Raw genomic sequence first — 18,452 nt, 5'->3', positions numbered from 1 at the left:
GGGGCGCCGGTTGGAGGTGGAGAGACGCTGGTGCGTTCTGGACAGATCTCGTGGTAGAGTTAACATGGCCTGCTGGACTGCACAAGAAGCTGTCCTGAATGGCACCTGGGGGTGGTGAGTAAGTTAATAATACTGTAGTGCATATTTAAAAGTGGCTAAGAGAGTAGATCTTAAAAGTTATCATCACCAGGAAAAGAATTTGTAACTGTGCGTGGTGATGAATGTTAACCCGGCTTATTGGTGATTATTTTGCAACATATACGTATATCAAATCATTATGTCATGTACTTGAAACTAATATAATGTGTTTTGGTTATATATCAATTTAAAAAAAAAAAAAAAGAATTGGTGCACCTGGGTGGCTCAGTCGGTTGAGCATCCGACTTTGGCTCAGGTCATGATCTCGTGGTTCGTGAGTTATAGCCCCACGTTGGGCTCTGTGCTCCCATCTCAGAGCCTGGAGCCTGCTTCCAATTCTATGTCTCCCTCTCTCTCTGCCCATCCCCAACTCGTGCTCTGTCTCTCTGTCTCTCTCTCAAAAATAAATAAACACTTAAAAAATAATAATTAAAAAAATAAAAAAGAATACCACCTGCTGCAGGAAGGGGTTAGTGCTTTTAGAGAGGTTGTAGCTCTGGGATCAAGAACTCTTAAAGTCCCGGGGCGCCTGCGTGGCGCAGTCGGTTAAGCGTCCGACTTCAGCCAGGTCACGATCTCGCGGTCCGTGAATTCGAGCCCCGCGTCGGGCTCTGGGCTGATGGCTCAGAGCCTGGAGCCTGTTTCCGATTCTGTGTCTCCCTCTCTCTCTGCCCCTCCCCCGTTCATGCTCTGTCTCTCTCTGTCCCAAAAATAAATAAACGTTGAAAAAAAAAGAAATTTAAGAACTCTCAAAGTCCCAATGGCCATAGTGGGCACCAGAGGATAGCTTCAGAGAAAGGGAATGGGTTACATAAAGGGCAGCCAGACTCACAGGCCCTTGGATCATGCTGGTTTTCAGGCCACTGTTGGAGAGAAAAACAGCTCCAAACTAGTAGGGACTGAGTGCTTCGAAGCCAAAGGCTCTAAGACCCATGTGAGCAGGTGAAGCCTGCTGGCCCTGACAGCAAGTGCTGTGGTAGAAGGGATGGGCCTGGAGCTTTCTGGAAAAGGAACTGCTCCCCAGAGTAGAAGTGCCTAAAGGCAGTGATAATCCATGTCTAGTGTTGGACTAAATAATGTGCAGCTGCCAAGATGTTCGTGGGGGACTAGAGCTCTGTTTGTTTCCCCACTACCTTCTGCTTGGTGTTATTTAGCCTCTGCAGTTTGCTGTGGAGACCCAGAAATTAAGACCTTTCTCTCCCATAGTCCCACCTTCCACTTTCAATCCCTGTGTGACATGAGTGATGTGATGGCTCTGCCAGGAGAGGGGTTAATGTGTGGGTTGTTTTGATAATCTTTGCACTCATTTGGTGTGAGAAGTATCACATGGGGAAGCTGGTTTGTAGAGTGCAGTGCTGTATACACTGTGTGGGTTCTGGAGCCACACGGACCCAGGTCAAAGCCAGACGCAAATGGGTAAAACAATAACTTCTACCTCATAAGTTTGTCATGGGACTGAGGTGAGGTAACTATTCAGAATTGTTAGTGTGAGGGGCAGCTGGCTGGCTCAGTGGATAGACATGCAACTCAATCTCAAGGTCATGAGTTCGAGCCCCCTGTAGGGCATAGAGCCTACTTAAAAAAACTGTTAATGCGACGTTTTACTTTTTTGCATGTGTATTTTACCCTTAAAGCAGATTTCATTTCAGAGTATCTACCTTTCAAGTGCTCAGTAGCCACATGTGGCTCATAGCTATCCTATTATTAGTACCTGTTTAAGACATTTCCATCATGGCAGGATGTTCTTTTGGAGAGGACCTGTCTAGGCTATTAGCTCTATGGACCTATTTTGTTTTGCTCATAGCTGTTTCCCCACACTAAACCAGGGCCTGGTGCATGATACATGATAAATAAATATTTGGTCGTGTGTGTGTGCTGGCACTGATCTTTGAGCAGTACTTACTTCTGTAAGCCAACAAGAGGAGGAGTGTTCAGTGCCGAAGGACCAGCATGTGCAAAGATGCCGAGCCACGAAAGATCGTAATGTTGGTGGAACTGCAGGATGAATGATATGGATGGTACATAGGGAATGACTGGGAGACAGAAGTGATTTGAACCTGAGGAGGAATACAGGAGCCTGGGCATATGGCCATGATGAAGAACTTGAATGTTTTCTCAAAGTCAGTGAACAGCCGTTTACGTAACCAGGAGAGTAATATGATCGGAATTACTTGTTACAGAAGTTGCTTAGACAGAAGGCAGAAGGATGGAGGCTGGGTTATGACTGGGAGAAAAAACAGGCAAGGAAATAGGTTAGGAAGATACTATAATGTAGACAAGGATTTCTTAACAGCAACACTATTGAATTTGGGGCACACAGTTCTTAGAGGAAGGGAGGCTGTCCTTTGTATTACAGGATGTTTAGCTGCATCCCTGGCCTTTCCCCCACTAGGTGTGAGTGGCCAAGGCAAGTTGTGACAACCAAAACTATCTCCAGATGATGTGAAATATCCAGGAGGAAGAAAATTGCCCTTGGTTGAGAACATATCTAGACTAGTCTCCGCCCATACCAGCCTGAATGTCCCTGATCTCATCTGATCTCGGAAGCTAAGCAGGGTTGGGCCTGGTTACTACTTGGGTGGGAGAACTACATATCTAGACTACAATTCCTTATCAGTCCTTCAGCATGATTTTCATGTATCTGTGATGAGTCTTTTACTATTGAGAACTCTGAGGGGTCCACTGGAAAGGGAAGACCTCTCCTACATTCACTACATTGAAAATTTGGCTCATGACTTAAAATGTATCCAGGAAACATTTCAGGAATAGTGTGCAAGGCAGTGTGTTAACACCCAGATGAGCACTGAAGATAGTCAGGCGTTAGGATGTTCAGAGGAGGGTGGGACATTTGGGATAGACATCACAGGGAAGGCCGAGGCTAAGGAGTCATGTCGAACAAAAGTAGGATTTGGTTTGGTGGGAAAGAGAAGGAGAAGGGTGTTTTGGGCAGTGCGTACAGATTGGGCAAAAGCCTGAAGTTAGGAAGTCACATGCAACCTTTTTAGAGTCTTAGTAAGAGGTGTCAGTTGGGTGAACAAATATCAAGGAAAGAGGCGAAATAGCGGTGATGGTTCCCATCAGGTTGGTCCTTGAAGATTAAAGTCAAAAGTTTATGGTTCCGTGTATTCATTCATTCGTCCATTCAGTCATTGAGCACCTACTCCATACTCAGAGTCTGGCTCCCAGTGTTTCATAAAATTTTCCACTGAGGACACACAGCACTCTGGGGGCAGGTCATGAGCCTGGCTGCCGTGGAAGAAGGGGCACCCAGAGGCAATGAAACCTCTCCCTTGGGCCCTGGGTGACCCTGCCCACCAGCATAGAAAAAACAGCACACACCTGGCCGAGGCCAGAGATCCTGGGGGAGACCACAGCAGATTTTCCTTGAAGTCTTTTCTGTCCTAAAATTTCACATGAATTTTGCATTTTACTCCCATAAAATGCCTATTTTCAGTTGAATTTAATAATTACATTTCTACCCCACTCCCAAATTTCCAGCAAAATTGATGTTCCCAAAAGATGCAGTGTTCATCCCGTGGCTTTTTGTACCGCCTAGTTCATCCCCCATTCTCCCCCACCCAGACACATGGGCATGCCCCAGTTTGAGAAACAGCCCTAGTTATGGAGAGTGATTGGAGATCATCTGGCGGGAGAATAGAGTTACAGAATTTATGTTTTATGGAAGATTAACACAGTGGTGGTGGGAAGAAAGGTAAGAGAATTAGAAGATTTTGGGGGCACCTGGGTGGCTCAGCGGGCTGAGCGTCTGACTTTGGCTCAGTCATGATCTCACAGTTCGTGAGTTCAAGCCCCACATCAGGCTCTCTGCTGACAGCTCAGAGTCTGGAGTCTGCTTCCGATTTTGTATGTCCGTCTCTCTCTGTCCCCCCCCAACACACACACACACTCACACCCTGTCTCCCTCCCTCCCTCCCTCTTTCTCTCTCTCTCTCTCTCAAAAATTTAAAAATTTTTTTTAAAAAATCAGAAGATTTTGCTTTAGCCTCAACACAAAGGAAATTCATAACCTACAGAAGGATGGTGGCTATCAGAATCAAAAGGAAGAAAAGAGGAAAAGGAACATTTTTTAAAAAATGACTACAGGTGCTATAAGCATTATCAGAGGTTGACATTCATCACACATGGATATTAGTTGTTGATTGTCCTTCCCCTGTGGACCACAAATCCTCTGAGGGTAAGAACTGAATCGGCTTTGCTCATATGTCGCCAGGTATAGCACATAAGTAGGTGCTCAGTAAATACTTATTTAGTAAGTGAATTAATGTGCTAGGGTTGACATAAATGGCATATGGGACATGGACTGGTAAAAGCTATACCAGGGCAGAGTGAAAGGTTGGGATTCTGCTGGAAGCATGTTCTGTGTGGGGTGATGTGAGCTGTCTAAGGGGCAGACACCAGCTGGTAGGGCCACAGATGCAACGTGAGTGCCAGAGATGGCTCGAGGACCCCCAGGGTGCTCACCGCCCACAGTGGCAGACACGAGCTTGGGCTTTGGAGTCAGACCCAGACATTGAGGAATAATCTCACGGTGAGGCTTGAGGACCCCTGAACTCAGGGTGGAAAAAGGATAAGGCCTTAGAAACTCCCAGAACTAGAAAAGTTTAGAGCAGAAGCTTTGGAATCAGAACTCCACTCTGACATTCAGTCACTGTGTGACCTCGGGCAAGCTGTCTAATTCCTCTGAATCCCCAGTTCCTAATTTGAAAAGTAGAAATAATCAGGACAGCCTCGTCAAGCTGGTTGCTTACAAGAAGTAAACATCATCTTGTGTGTCAGAACCTGGCATCTGCTGGGCACACAGGAGGCAGTAAATGGCAGCAGCACTTACCACACTTATTCCTCCCGAACCCCCTGGTTCCAGGCCTGGAGGTGTGCAGTGCTAAGACTCCAACCCCTTTCCCAGATATAGGAAGCCCCATTATTCATTTATTTAATTAGGTTTTGTTGAGCACATACTATATGTCAGGTACTTTACTGTATGTCAGGTACTTTACTGGGGACACAATGGTAAGTGAAACCATACCTGGTTTCCTCCCCCTTAGAGCTAACTGTCTTTGTTAGTGATAGACAGAACCAATAGGAGATAGGTAGAAAGGTAGTAGGTAGGGAGGTAGATAGATAGACAGATAGTCTCATCTATACATAAACATGGGTGTGTATGAGAGGTTTATTTTAATATTTGGCCCATGTGATTTTGGAGGATGATAAGTCACAAGATCCACATTGGTACTGCAGGGGACCCACAAAAGCCAGTGATATGTTTCCAGTCTAAGTCCAAAGACCTAAGACCTAAGACCCAGGAGCGCTGATGGTGTAGTTTTAGTCCAAAGGCCAGCAGGTTCATGACCCAGGAAGAGCCAGTATTTTCAGTTAGAGTACAAAGCCAGCTCAGTGGAGTCAGGTGGAAGAATTCCCTCTTACTTGGGGAGGGCCGGCCCTTCATTCTATTCAGACCTTCAACTGATTGGATGGGACTCACCCACATTAGGGAGGGCCATCTGCTTCACTCAGTCTGTCAATTTAAATGTTCATGTCACCCAAAAACACTTTCACAGAAACACCTAGAATAACAGTGGACCAAATACCTGGGCACCCCATGGCCCAGTCAAGTTGATACATAAAATTAACCTTGGCATGAAGGGAGAAAGACCCACTCATCAGAGAGTCGCAAACAGATATGACATTGCGCCTGTAATAAGCAGTATGAAAAAAAGCACGTGGTGCTATGATGGAATGGAACAAGGAGCCTACACCCCAGGCAGGGCCCTCTGAGCTGTGACCTGACAGCTGAGAAGTTCCCTGTGAGACAACAGGGAAGGGTCACGGGGCCCACAGAAGGAGGAGGCCTGGAAAGCTGCACAGCCAGGGGCTGCTGCCCACAGCCTGGGTCACATAGCCCTCGAGATGCAGAGCCCGGGGACAGTCTCTGGGGAGGCCCAGGCGCTAGCAAGTGGCCCAAAGGCCTCTGCCGCAGCCCTGCCTCCCCATGCCCCCGCCTGACGCTTGCGGTGCCCTGAATTGCCAGCCGCCAGCCTCCTAATCTAATTAAGAAGCGAACAAAATTCATTTTCCTGACTCGTCCAAAGTGCCGACCTTCTTCAGAGCACATCTCCCTTTGTTCGGCTGCTGTAAGCGGCCGCCTGGGCTCCTGCCGGCTGGGAGAACGACTTCAATCTGACCTCTCGCCTGACATTTCATATTGATTTTCTCCATCCTCCTCAAACGCCAGCCTTCAGTGGATGACGGCGCAGCCAAGGTGTGTGAACAGAATTGAGACAGTTCATCAGAGTTCAAAATGAAAAGCAACATTGGCTTTCGGAGATGAGCTCTGAGAAGGAGAGTATTTAATAACCGTCTGCGTTTAATCAAAATGCCGAGGAGATTCGTGTTATCAGAGCTGCATATATTAATTTCCATATGTCCCTCACTCTGCATAGTCAGCAGGGGTTGGGAGGGAGGATTCTCTCCCTCGTCTCTGTTTTTTTTCCTATCCCTTCTGGCGGTAGTGACAAGGGTTGTGTTTGCAGTTTGAGATTTTAATGCCTAAAACAATAGGGTGCTGATGGCAGCAGCTGATAGGCTGGGCTGAACCACGCTTTTCCTTTTCAAGGCGTGACTGTTGGCAGTTGGGTGAAGAAACTGGCCAGGTATGATGAATGACACCTCAGAGATGAAAGAGAAATTACATCCGAACTCCTTTCTAGTGCACTGCGTGAAATCTGGTCCCTGCTCACCTCTCCAACCTCAGCTGCCCAGAGTCTGGCTACGTGGACCTGCCTTTAGGTCACATAGACCCAGACATTTCCCGCCTCAGGGCTTTTGGACAGGCTATTCCTCTGCCTGCAGTGCTCTCCCACCATGTTCCCCCTTGTCTGCACTGTTCTCATTTTTTAGGTCTCTGGGAAACCATCACCGCCTCAGAGAGAACTTCCCTGTTTACCCCCACTTGCACCCTATTTTATTTCTTTATTTTTTCATAGCATTCATCTATAGGTGTTTGCTTTTCTTTGTCTGCATCCTCCCCCCCCCCCGCCCGCACCCCGCCTCCACCTAGAATGTAATCTCTCTGAAGGCAGGGATTTTTATCTTACCAACCACGGAATTACCAATACTTAGCATAGTGCCTGGCTTACAAGCAGAGCTTCACTGGACATGTGTAGTGGAAAGGCAGGCAGATGGGAAAAGAGGGTGAGAGGGTGTTTTCACTCACTTACTAGAGTTCCTGTAGCAAACCACCCACTGGGTGGCTTCAACAACAAAACCTAATTGTCTTGCAGTTCGGGCACCAGGTTTCCTAGATCAGGGCATTCACGGAGTTCGCTTCTTCTGAGTGCTGGGCAGAAAGGATCTATTCTAGGCCTTTCTCCCTGGCTTACTGATCAGGGCATTCACAGAGTTCACTTCTACTGAGTGCTGGGGAGAAAGGATCTATTCTAGGCCTTTCTCCCTGGCTTACTGATCAGGGCATTCACGGAGTTCGCTTCTTCTGAGTGCTGGGCAGAAAGGATCTATTCTAGGCCTTTCTCCCTGGCTTACTGATCAGGGCATTCACAGAGTTTGCTTCTCTGAGTGCTGGGCAGAAAGGATCTATTCTAGGCCTTTCTCCCTGGCTTACTGATGATCAGGGCATTCACAGAGTTTGCTTCTCTGAGTGCTGGGCAGAAAGGATCTATTCTAGGCCTTTCTCCCTGGCTTACTGATGACTGTCTTCTCCCTGTTTCCTCACATCTTCTTCCCTCCACACGTGTCTGTGTCCCAAACTCCCCCTCTGTTAAAAACACCAAGCATATTGGATGCGGGTCCACCCTAGTGACCTCATTTTAATTTAATTACCCCTATAAAGACCCTACCTCCAAATACAGTTACATTCTGAGATGCTGGGGATTAGGGCAGCGAGGGGCACAATTCGGTGCATAACTGAAGATGTGAAAAATAATCAAGTGCACAAGCCCTGGAACCTACATTTCAGGTGTGGATCCCGGGCTCACTGGCTGCCGGCAAGAAAAGCAGCAGGTGAGATCCTCAGACAGCAGTGGAGAAAGGGGTCCCCTGAAGGGCCACAGAGGCTAGCTTTCCCACAACCTGTGGATGCAGTTAAAGGTGGAGCAAGTAGGAGGGGATCCCATTAAACATTAAGGCAGACCACAGCTACAGACTCACCATGAGTGCAGCACTGTGAGCAGAGTAGGTGTAGACAGGGACTGGCAGGCCTGTGGACAAGGGATGGGGTCGGATGTAAAATACAGGCAACTTTCCTATTTTTCAGATTTCCTCCCCTCTCCCCCAGGTTGTATTTCTACTTCTGTAATTTGACCTCCATGGATAACAGGAGAGCCCCGCTGCGTGCCTTGGCTCCAGGGTGGAGACATAGATTTGCTCCACACTCCCTTTGATGGCACCTGTCTTTGGTACTGGGATGGGAGAGGCAGGTGCTGAGTCCTTGTTGTTCTTTTTCTTCATCCACTGAAGCTGCTATGATAGAATCCGTAGACTGGGTGGCTTAAACAACCAACATTTATTTCTCTCAGTTCTGGAGGCTGAGAAGTCCAAGATCAAGGCCCAGGCAGATTTAGTGTCTGATGGGGACCCACCTCCTGGTTCATAGGTGTCATCTTGCTGTGTCTTCACATGGTGGGAGGCGTGAGGGAGCTCTCTGTGGACTCTCTTTTATAAAGGTACTAATCCCATTCATGAGGGCTCCACTCTCAAGGCCTATTCACCTCCCAGAGGCCCCACTTAAAAATACCATCACACGGGGGGATGAGAATTCAACATGTGAATTTGGTAGGGGGGACCCAAACATTCAGTCCGTAGCATTCCCCATGAGCACAGCCCAGAACATTTCTACTTTGTTTCTTCCCTTCATCCAGACTAAACTGACAGTAGCAAATGAGTTCAGAGACAGGGCCAATGTAGGGGAGAGAAGTCAATATGGCATCCACCCTTAGTCTGTGTCCCTGGTAACTGGGGGACCTGGAACAGGTTACTTAACCTCTCTGTGCCTCAATTTCCTCATCTATAAAATAGAACCAGTGGTAGTGCATACTTTACAGGGTACTTGTGCAGATGAGATGAGAGAACACCATGATGGCTTAGAACAGCACCTGGCCCATACAAGCTCCATGTCAGATATGGTTGGGATGATGGTGCCAGCCTGCTTCCCTCCCACGTGTGTCTTTTACAAGTGGGAACAGGAGCAGCCGCAGCAGCAGCAACAGTTGTAGATGTGGTAATGTCAGCAGCCATTATCACAGCTAATTTCTGTGACATTTTATGACATCCAGAAAGTAAGCCAGGCTATGCGCTCATTCAATCCTCCTGACAGCCTTGTGAGGCACATACCATCATTAGTCACATGTTGCAGATGAGGAAGAGGGAAAATGATACTCTTATGGCCACCAAATGTTCTTTTTGGGACAGAGAACACCAAACGTTCAGACAGAGCTGAGGTTTGATCCATATTTGTGCTCTTTAACCAGGATACTAGAAATCACTTACTCCACTAAGAGTTATTCAACACCTACTCATTCCTGCCTTCACAGAGCTTACATTAGCAAAGAGTGGGGAGAGAAAATTCATGCCATTGTACAAATGAACGAGTTAATTTCACACAGTGATAAAAGCCATCAGATTAAACAGGGTTAAAGAATACCTGGATGGAGGGGCACCTGGGTGGCTCAGTCGGTTGAGCATCCGACTTCAGCTCAGGTCATGATCTCACACTCTGTGAGTTTGAGCCCCGCGTCAGGCTCTGTGGTGACAGATCAGAGTCTGGAGCCTGCTTCGGATTCTGTGTCTCCCACTCTCTCTGCCCCTCCCCTGCTCATGCTCTGCCTCTCTCTGTCTCAACAATAAATAAAAACATTTCAAAAATTGAAAAAAAAAAAAAAAGAATACCTGGGTGGAGGTGTTTACATCGGGTGGTAAGGCAAAGCCTTTGAACTGAGACTTGAATTGTCAAAAGCAGACAGAGATAACGTATGCAGGTGCTCACACAGGAACAACATTGTGTGTTCAAAGAATAGAATAGGGGCGCCTGGGTGGCGCAGTCGGTTAAGCGTCCGACTTCAGCCAGGTCACGATCTCGTGGTCCGTGAGTTCGAGCCCCGCGTCAGGCTCTGGGCTGATGGCTCGGAGCCTGGAGCCTGTTTCCGATTCTGTGTCTCCCTCTCTCTCTGCCCCTCCCCCGTTCATGCTCTGTCTCTCTCTCCCAAAAATAAAAATAAAAAACGTTGAAAAAAAAATTAAAAAAAAAAAAAAAAGAATAGAAGAGAGGCCAGTGGATGGAGGCTGGTAGGCTGAGCAGTGGAATAGAGGAGGAGGCAGAAAAGGTAATTGGGGGACAGATAAGGTAGTCTTGTAGACCAGGTAGAGCAGCTGGATTCCATTTAAAGTGAGGTGGAAGCTAGTAGATGGTTCTAAGCAGAAAAGGGACTAGTACTCTGTTTATGGCCTTAAAAGACTTCTCAGGGTGCCTGGGTGGCTCAGTCACTTGAGGGTCCAAGTCTTGATTTCAGCTCAAGTCATGATCCCTAGGTAGTGGGATTGAGCCCTGTGTTGGGCTCCATTCTGAATGTGGTGCCTCTTTGGGATTCTCTCTCTCTCCCTCTCTGCCCCTCTCCCCAGTGCTCTCTCTCTCTCTCTCTGTCTGAAATAAAAGAGAAAGAAAAGAGTTCTCAAAAGAAAAGGGGGTGGCAAGCCTGGAAGCAGAAAGACCAATTAGCAGGCTCTTGCCTCGGTCTAGAGAAGAAATGATAGTGACTCTGACCAGGATGGGGGCAGTGATGAGGTGGTAAGTGGCCAGATTCAGAATCTCCTGAGTAGGCTGGGCTCATCAGACCTGCTGAGAGGCTGGCAGTGCAAAGGTATAGAAAGAGGTAAGATAACTCGTAGGTTTTGGTCTTGAGCACCTGAGGGCATAGTGGTGATGTACACTGAGACGAGGAGATTGAGGAAGGAACAGGTTGATATGGAAAAACCCAAGTGTTCTCTTCTGGATGTGCCAGACTGAGAGGTCTCTGATCTGCCCACTTGGAGAAGTCTGCAACAAATGGACACCTGAGTCTGGAAGTCAGAAGAGAGGTCTGGGCTGAATGTAGAATTTAGGAGTCATGAGCTGTTAGGATATTTGAAGCCGTAAGATGGGGTGAAGTCACTTAGGGGAGAGGGTGCAAATGAGGAGGAGTGGACAGTAGAGGACGGAGGCACACCAACACTTCCTGGTGGGGTTGGGGGAAGAGGAGGTGGTCTTTTACAAGAGGCTGAGTATGGGCTGCCAGGGAGGTAAGAAGGAAACGGGGGAGGGGAGAACAAGGGCTGTCAGGGAGGTAAGAGGGAAACGGGGAAGGGGAGAACAAGGGGTGGGGAGCAGTGGTGTATAAGCCAAGAGGAGAGAGAGAAGGCCAGGGTAAGGAGCTGGGGCCCCTGTCTGCAGCAGTGATGGGCAGCTCTGCAGCCCCAGTGCCCTTGCACTGGCTCCACCAATGAGTCCACTGCCCATGGTCGTTCTATTCCATGAACAAGGCCCTTCTGCACAGACAAATCTGCAGCTTGAGATTTGGCCACCAACATTCCCTCCTTCACGTGAAACCAAGGCAGGCTGTCTATCTAGGGACTGTCACCATCAACCCTGCAGTGCACTTACATCAGTTATCATGGGGCTGGTATGAAGATATCTGATTCTTTCACATTGTAGGGGAAAGCTACAAGTACTTTAGGCCATAAAGTCTGAGGTGTTTTAGTGAATAGTGTGGTCATTGAGAAAATAGCCTGATTTCCATTGCAAATGGGGTACAGTTTGATGGCCAACCTGAAAATCCAAATCAGAAATTCCATTTTCCTCCAAAAGTGTGTGTAGTGGAGGGGGTGGCTATTCTTTTTGAACCCTTCGGTATCTTGTTTAAGCCTCACAACAACACTTGAGGGTTGGTACTAGTAATTCTAATTTACAGATGAAGCACAGAGAGGTGCAGACACTTGCCCCAAATCATAATGAAGGAGCCAACATTTGAACCCAGGTCTGTCTGCTTCCAAGAGAAGAATTGATTCTTCTCCTTCTCCTGGCTGTTTGGCAGCTGGAGAAGAAGCATGATCTTTTGCTAATATCCAGAAGAATTATTGCATGGGGGTTTTATATAATCTCCATCAGCTGGATCCCCCAACCTAACGGTTTCCAATTGCAGAACTAACCCTGCCCTTGTAGAGAACATGAAATCCACTGTCTCATTATTTACCCTCATCGACAAACTTAATTGCCAAGTCCTGCTTCTCTAGACCACTAGATCCCTTAATAAAGCTAAGGTTCATTCTCCCGGTCTCTGATGGAATGTGCCTAAAGACATCAGCTAAGATTGCATCTGCAGTGAATCTTAAAATCTCTGAGGTTTGACACAGCTTCCAAAAGGGATCAGTGTTGATTGGGGACATAATTAACAGTATTTATTCTAGGGAGGGTTAAGTTGAAAAATACCAGGCCCTTTATTAAAATGCTTTTGCCTGATGACAGGATTACAAACACACACACACCACCCCCTTCTGGCGAAAAGCCAGAGACTTGCTGCAAGGAGTAGAATTCACTAAAACCAGCCCTCCCCCTTCCCAATCCGGCATCTACCCCATTCAAGCTTAGCAGCTATTAGCAACAGAGCAAGCAAGACCCAAGCAAGTCACAGAGTAAAAATAGAATCCCTTCCCGCTTCCCCCATCCTCATTTCCATTTTTGATTAATTTAACCAGTTCTGTCAATTAGTCATCCTGGAGACTCCAGTTGAGTGGATTTTCCTAAGAACTGGAAGGCTTATTAATTTTGGAGGAGAGTGTTATTCATTAGTAGCTGACACCTTCCCAGACCCTGCCCTCTCCCCACCTAGGGGTCTTGGATAAGAAGGCAGTGAAGCCAAAACTGACTCAGGCACAGGGCTGCAGCCCCAGAGACACGGAACAGGAAAGGCTGGTCATGATGTCCTAGGTGGCTCTGGCTGCTTTGGGCTTGGGACGTCTCAAAGCCAGCTTGCCTGTCCTCCTCATCCATGACAAGCCATCACTGGCAAAGCAGTCTCAGGAACTGGGTAAGCATCCTGCATTTGAGGTTCAAGAAAACATTAGTCAAGAGAATACCTGGAAGAAATTTGCCCTTGGGAGAGGCATTGGCCCAGGTAGGATAGGTCTTATGGTAGCCTGTCCCTTCCCACCACAGGTGATATCAGAAAGTTCAGTTCTTCCTCTGTGTGTTAGTTTCCTGTGGCTGCTATAGCAAATCACCACAAATTTCATGACGAAATACAACATAAATGAATCATCTAATTGTTCTGTAGGTCAGAAGTCTAGTATGGGGTCTAATGGGCCAAAATCAAGGTGTTGGCAGGGCTGTGTTGCTTTGGAGGCTCTGGGTGGGGGGATCCACATCTTGTTGTTTGAACTTCTAAGAGGCTATCCCCCCTTCCTTGCCTTATGGCCCCTTTATCTGACAGCCAGCAACAGTGGGACAAGTCCTTACCTCATCACATCACTCTGACTTTGCTCTCCCACCTTCTTCTTCCACTTGTGAGGACTTTTAGGATTCATGGCATCCATCCAGGTAATCTAAACTAATCTTATTTTAAAGTCACCTGATTCACTGCCTGAATTCCATTTACAATCTTAATTCCCTGCCATGAAAGGTAAAATATTCTTGAGTTCTGGGGATTAGGATGTGGACCTCCTTGAGGAGACATTATTCTGCCTACCATATTCTTCAAATTTCACCAAGTAGGACTAAGTGCCCTCCACCTGACCACCTGATACTATTGGTTGAAATTATCTGTTTCCATTCCTGTCTCTCCCACTAAAAGCTTCCTCCATTATGGCTGAAGCTCTTTATTTGTCCCTTTTGCACTTCGCATAGTGAAGGTGCTAAACACATGCTTGTAGAACAGCTATAGTCATGGAGCTTGATAAATTTGCACCCGGGGCTTCTCTTTATTCAACTGAAAAGGCTCATACTACAGAGTGGTTGACTCCATCTGTGTTCACTAATTTCTAGTGTTGGGAATGCACTGGCATTTGTAGGTAGGCAAAATAAAGGGAAGAGGAAGAGTCTGTGAAATGATGGTAATCAACCCACTATTCATTTATTTAACAAATATTGAGTGTTGCTACTCTATGTCAGGCTCTGTTCCAGGAGGTAGGAAGATGATGCTTCCTGCCCTCATGGCACGCTATCCAAGTAGATGGATTGACAACAAGCACAGCCACAAAGGCAAACAAGATAATGCAGGATTTAGTGAAAAGTGTTTCTGGAGAAGTAGCAGCAGCAAATGCAGAGGCTCTGAATCTGAACTGTGCTTGGTAGGTTGTGCTTGGCAGGGGCAGAAAGGAGACCAACTTGTCTGTCTTTGGTGTAAGGGAGCAGCATGTGGGGAACTAGAAGGAGCTGGCTGGTAGCCCAGGTCACTGAGGACTATAGTGAGAAGTCACTAGAGGTCCTTGGGGGATCACTTGGACTCAGAAGTCACCCCCACACAACCCCCAGGCCTCACTCCCAGTGTATTCCATGCACAGGGCTCAGGAGTCAGGCAACTTGGTAGCCCTGTAGGGCAAAGGTAAGGCATTTGGCTTTTATGTATGTAGGAGGGAGAAATCTAGGAGGGCTTGTGCAAAGGAGTGTCATGCATGGACTTGTAAATATATCACTCTATGCAAATGAAACATGAGGAGGAAGAGTAGATGATGGGAGAAGAATTAGAAAGGCAGCAAACGGTCCAGGCAAGAGATAGTAGTGGCTTACATGAAGACTGGCCCGATGCAGGCTGTGCTTTGAGTGTAGAGTTAACAGGACTTGTTTGAAATCTAGGTCTGGAAGGTGAGGTTAAGGGAAGAATGCTGATGATGCCCAGCTTTTTGGTCTAAGCACATGCCCCGATGGAGAGCAGTGAATGAGCTGACATAGACTAGTGGAAAGACAGTTTCGGGAAGAAACTCACAAATTCCGTGGACTCACAGATTCCTGTAAGAAAAAAAAAAAGCATAAATGATTATATTGCTACCTTCTGCTGTTTAGCACTTCACCATTTACAGAGCCCTTTCTGTTTGTTACCTTATGGATCCTCACACAACCCTGTGAGTTCAGACTCTTTCTTCCTTTTTGCAGCTTGAGGAAATGAGAACCCAGAAAAGTTAAGGCTAATACACCAACAAAGATCATGGCTTTATCATGGGTTTATTTCTTCCTATAATGAATACAGCCACCTTCAGTAGTACTTGCCCAGCACTGAAGGATAGAGAAGGGAATGGGGAATCTCTCGTGTGTGTAATTGACCCACGTTTAAGTATATCGGCTAATTCGAGCCCCCTGTGCAGTTCACATAATTCTATTTTGACAGCTCAGTAGGTGGCATCAATAACTGAGTTGTGAGATCTGCTGTCCACTCACGCAGCATCCAGCCCCATCAGCGCGAGTCCCTTTATCTGCGGAATTACTCAAAGCACCTGCTGGCCTCCCATGGTCCTCAAGCACAGCCCAGAGGCAGCCAGAGGGCAGGGGAAGCCTCACCCCCACAAAGCTTGTAATGATACTTGCTTATATCTTTTCTTACATCTTTAACCTGAACATAAGAATTTAAATAGGATTTTTCTTATGGATGGGCATCCTTAATCCTGGGGTCGACTAATTCATCCTGAAATTTTGGTATCATTTCAAAATCCCCATAATGTAATGAAATTGTCATTGAAGAGTTTACATATCAGAAAATGGGATCACCCAGCTTGAGAAAAAAAGATGGTGAGACTCACACAAAGCAAGGAACCAGTCAATAAATGTAAGTAAGGTATTGTGCCAAGCACAGTGAGAAAGACAGAAGTGTAAGTTGCGGTTTCTGGCCCCGTGTACTTATCTCAGACAAGAGGATGTGAAACTATGGAATGTTTCTAACATAGAGTTCATTTAAAATGGAATGTGAAATTTAGATTTCCAGTGTCCAAGAGAGAAAACACTGACTACGTAGTATTTATGCTGAATATCATGTTACATTGTCAAAATGAACTGCAACGCCAGATGCCATCCTCATTGTATCCTGGGTGTTCCCCCAAAGTTCTAAATCATAGCAGTTTCCAGTCCCTACTTACTGAGATTCTTCTTTTTCATGTCGTTGTAGAGCCACTGAAATACAAATGTGTGTTAATACAGCACATGATTGCTTGCACCTAAGGAAGTCATTAAGTAGCAGAAGCATTCCTTGAACAGCACCTGACATATCCTGCATAGTAAATCATGTTCAGTGAATGAATGAATGAGTGAATGAATGAACGAATGAATAATAGGAGACCTGTTTGTAAAAGACAGCTAGAATGTAGTGTGTGTCTCACAGGACACTAGTGCTGTGCTTCTGAAGCCAAGTACGTAAATGAAGGCATCAGGGTGTTAGAAAATCAAAAGAGCTAAAACTCAGAATTCTCAGTTTTATGCTTTCCTCCTAGAAGTTTTCCTGCAACATTTGTGGTCTGAATAACAGACTGTAGTACAAAATCATGTATTATTTAATACCAAGGTATATATAATAAGCAGCTTTAAGGGTGATAGTGTAATGTCTTGTGATGTTCTGACTTTTGTGTCCTAATCAGACCTTAAGAGCTCTGTTCTCAAAGTTCAGGGAAAGAAGTGACTGCTTGTTCATCAGCCGTCCAGAAGGAGATGGGGGGCAGGGTGTCAGTGGGAGGGAGAAGAGGGGACAGGGAGTAGAAGAGGAAGCAGTAGACCAGAGTGGCCACCTAAAAGCTTTCTGACATTGGGTTCCCAGCTCTGTTGAAGTTCCTGAAGGTAAACCATAAAGGCTAGTTATAGGTATTGGTGAGACTCTTGTGGTTTGGAAACCGGGCTTTAATGAGGATAGAGAGAGGATGTCAACTACAGTGATCAACAGCGTTGGCTCTAGGGTCAGTCAAACCTGGTGTGGATAATGTGCACCTAACTTCTGGCACTTTACCTCTGTAAGCCTCGGTGTCTCCCTCCACAAATGGGGACAATACTGGAGCCTGCATTATATGACTGTGATGAGGGTGTAGTGAGATAAAGCCTGGCCCACAGAAAGCACTCAGTATTTATTAGTATTTTGTTCTTATCCCAACAATCCATGAGCTGAGACTTATAGTTGAGAAAATAGAGACTCAAAAACAGCAAATAATTTATGCAAAGTCAAAGGTCTAGTCATAGGTAGAACCTAGATTCAAACCACGTCTGCAGCCTGTGGCTGAAGTTGTTGAGAAAGGATGCCTAGAAATACTTCCTACCATTGCCTTACCAGGCCAGAGGGGGTGGTGGCTGGGTAAGCCGGGTCCTGGAACAGCAGGGAAGGGCTCGGGCATTCCACTGGCAAGGTCTGGCTTTTAGGAAATCAACCTTACCAGGCTACCATGCTTCCTGCGCACCTACTGAGCGGGCGCCTAGAGTGTCCTGCAGGGAAGAGCGTGAGTAACCGTGAAGACATCGCTTAGGTTTTAGCCAAATTCAAAATGAGAACAGGATACAGAGTGTCCCTCATTCCCCATGTCCAAGTCATTAAGCAAAAGTGCTTGCTGAGGGTCACAGCCTTTATGAGGGGGAGCCCATGTGGTGATAGTATGTGTGAGGAATAGGAGAGCAGGGTGGCTGGCAGGTAAAGATGTGCTCAGCAAATCTGGTGACTCTTCTCCACATTACCCCTAGCGTTCTGCGTTAGGTCTATAAAGAGACAGCTCCACTCTGGTTAATGCTCTGTGATTGGTGAGAGCACACAGTGATTGGTTAGACCATTCTGAGTCATTTTAATGGACCCTGTGCTCTGCTGTCCATCGTCTGCAGATTGAAGGGTTGCCCTTTCTCATCATGGGACCAGAGAACAGTAGTGGTCTGGACCAATAGTGGCCCAGAGAAGTGAGGCTGGGTTTATAGTCTAGCTGTGCCTCTGTGTGGCGGCAGACAATGGTCAGAGCCTCATTTCTTCATCTGGAAAACAGAAATGTCATGAGAATGGAATGGACTATCTACTTATGTAGAGTTTAGCACAGGGCCTGGCAGATGTACTCCAACACAGCAGCTGTTAGTACACCATATATGCATGCTCCAGGAACATTCAAGACACGGGTCCAACTGTCAGCGGGTTGGGAACATTGTTTTTGTGTAGAAAGCAGTGCTGGGAACACAGGCGTGGCACTGGAGCTGTGAGAACACCAGTATGAAGCAATAACCAGCCTGCTTCCAGGTTTCTCTCCATGCGTTGCTTGGCCCATGTCTGGCTGGACCGCCCTGCTCAGCCGTGAACCCCTCTCCTTGCTCTGCAAGG

General features: G+C 46.8%; 1 protein-coding gene across 1 annotated transcript in view; it reads left to right on the top strand.

The window, feature by feature from the left end:
• The window catches only part of PPP2R2B (protein phosphatase 2 regulatory subunit Bbeta), a 113,856-nt gene that overhangs the window by 70,236 nt on the left and 25,168 nt on the right, over positions 1-18,452 (top strand). The gene's annotated exons all lie outside the window — the stretch shown is intronic.

The sequence above is a fragment of the Lynx rufus genome, unplaced genomic scaffold, assembly GCF_022079265.1.
Source record: "Lynx rufus isolate CCGP_SWC_20201006 ecotype Redwood Valley unplaced genomic scaffold, mLynRuf1.p SCAF_1, whole genome shotgun sequence".
In the NCBI taxonomy this organism is placed as follows: Eukaryota; Metazoa; Chordata; class Mammalia; order Carnivora; family Felidae; genus Lynx; species Lynx rufus.
The sequence above is the reverse complement of the archived record's forward strand: the minus strand, read 5'-3'. Positions and strand labels throughout refer to the sequence as shown.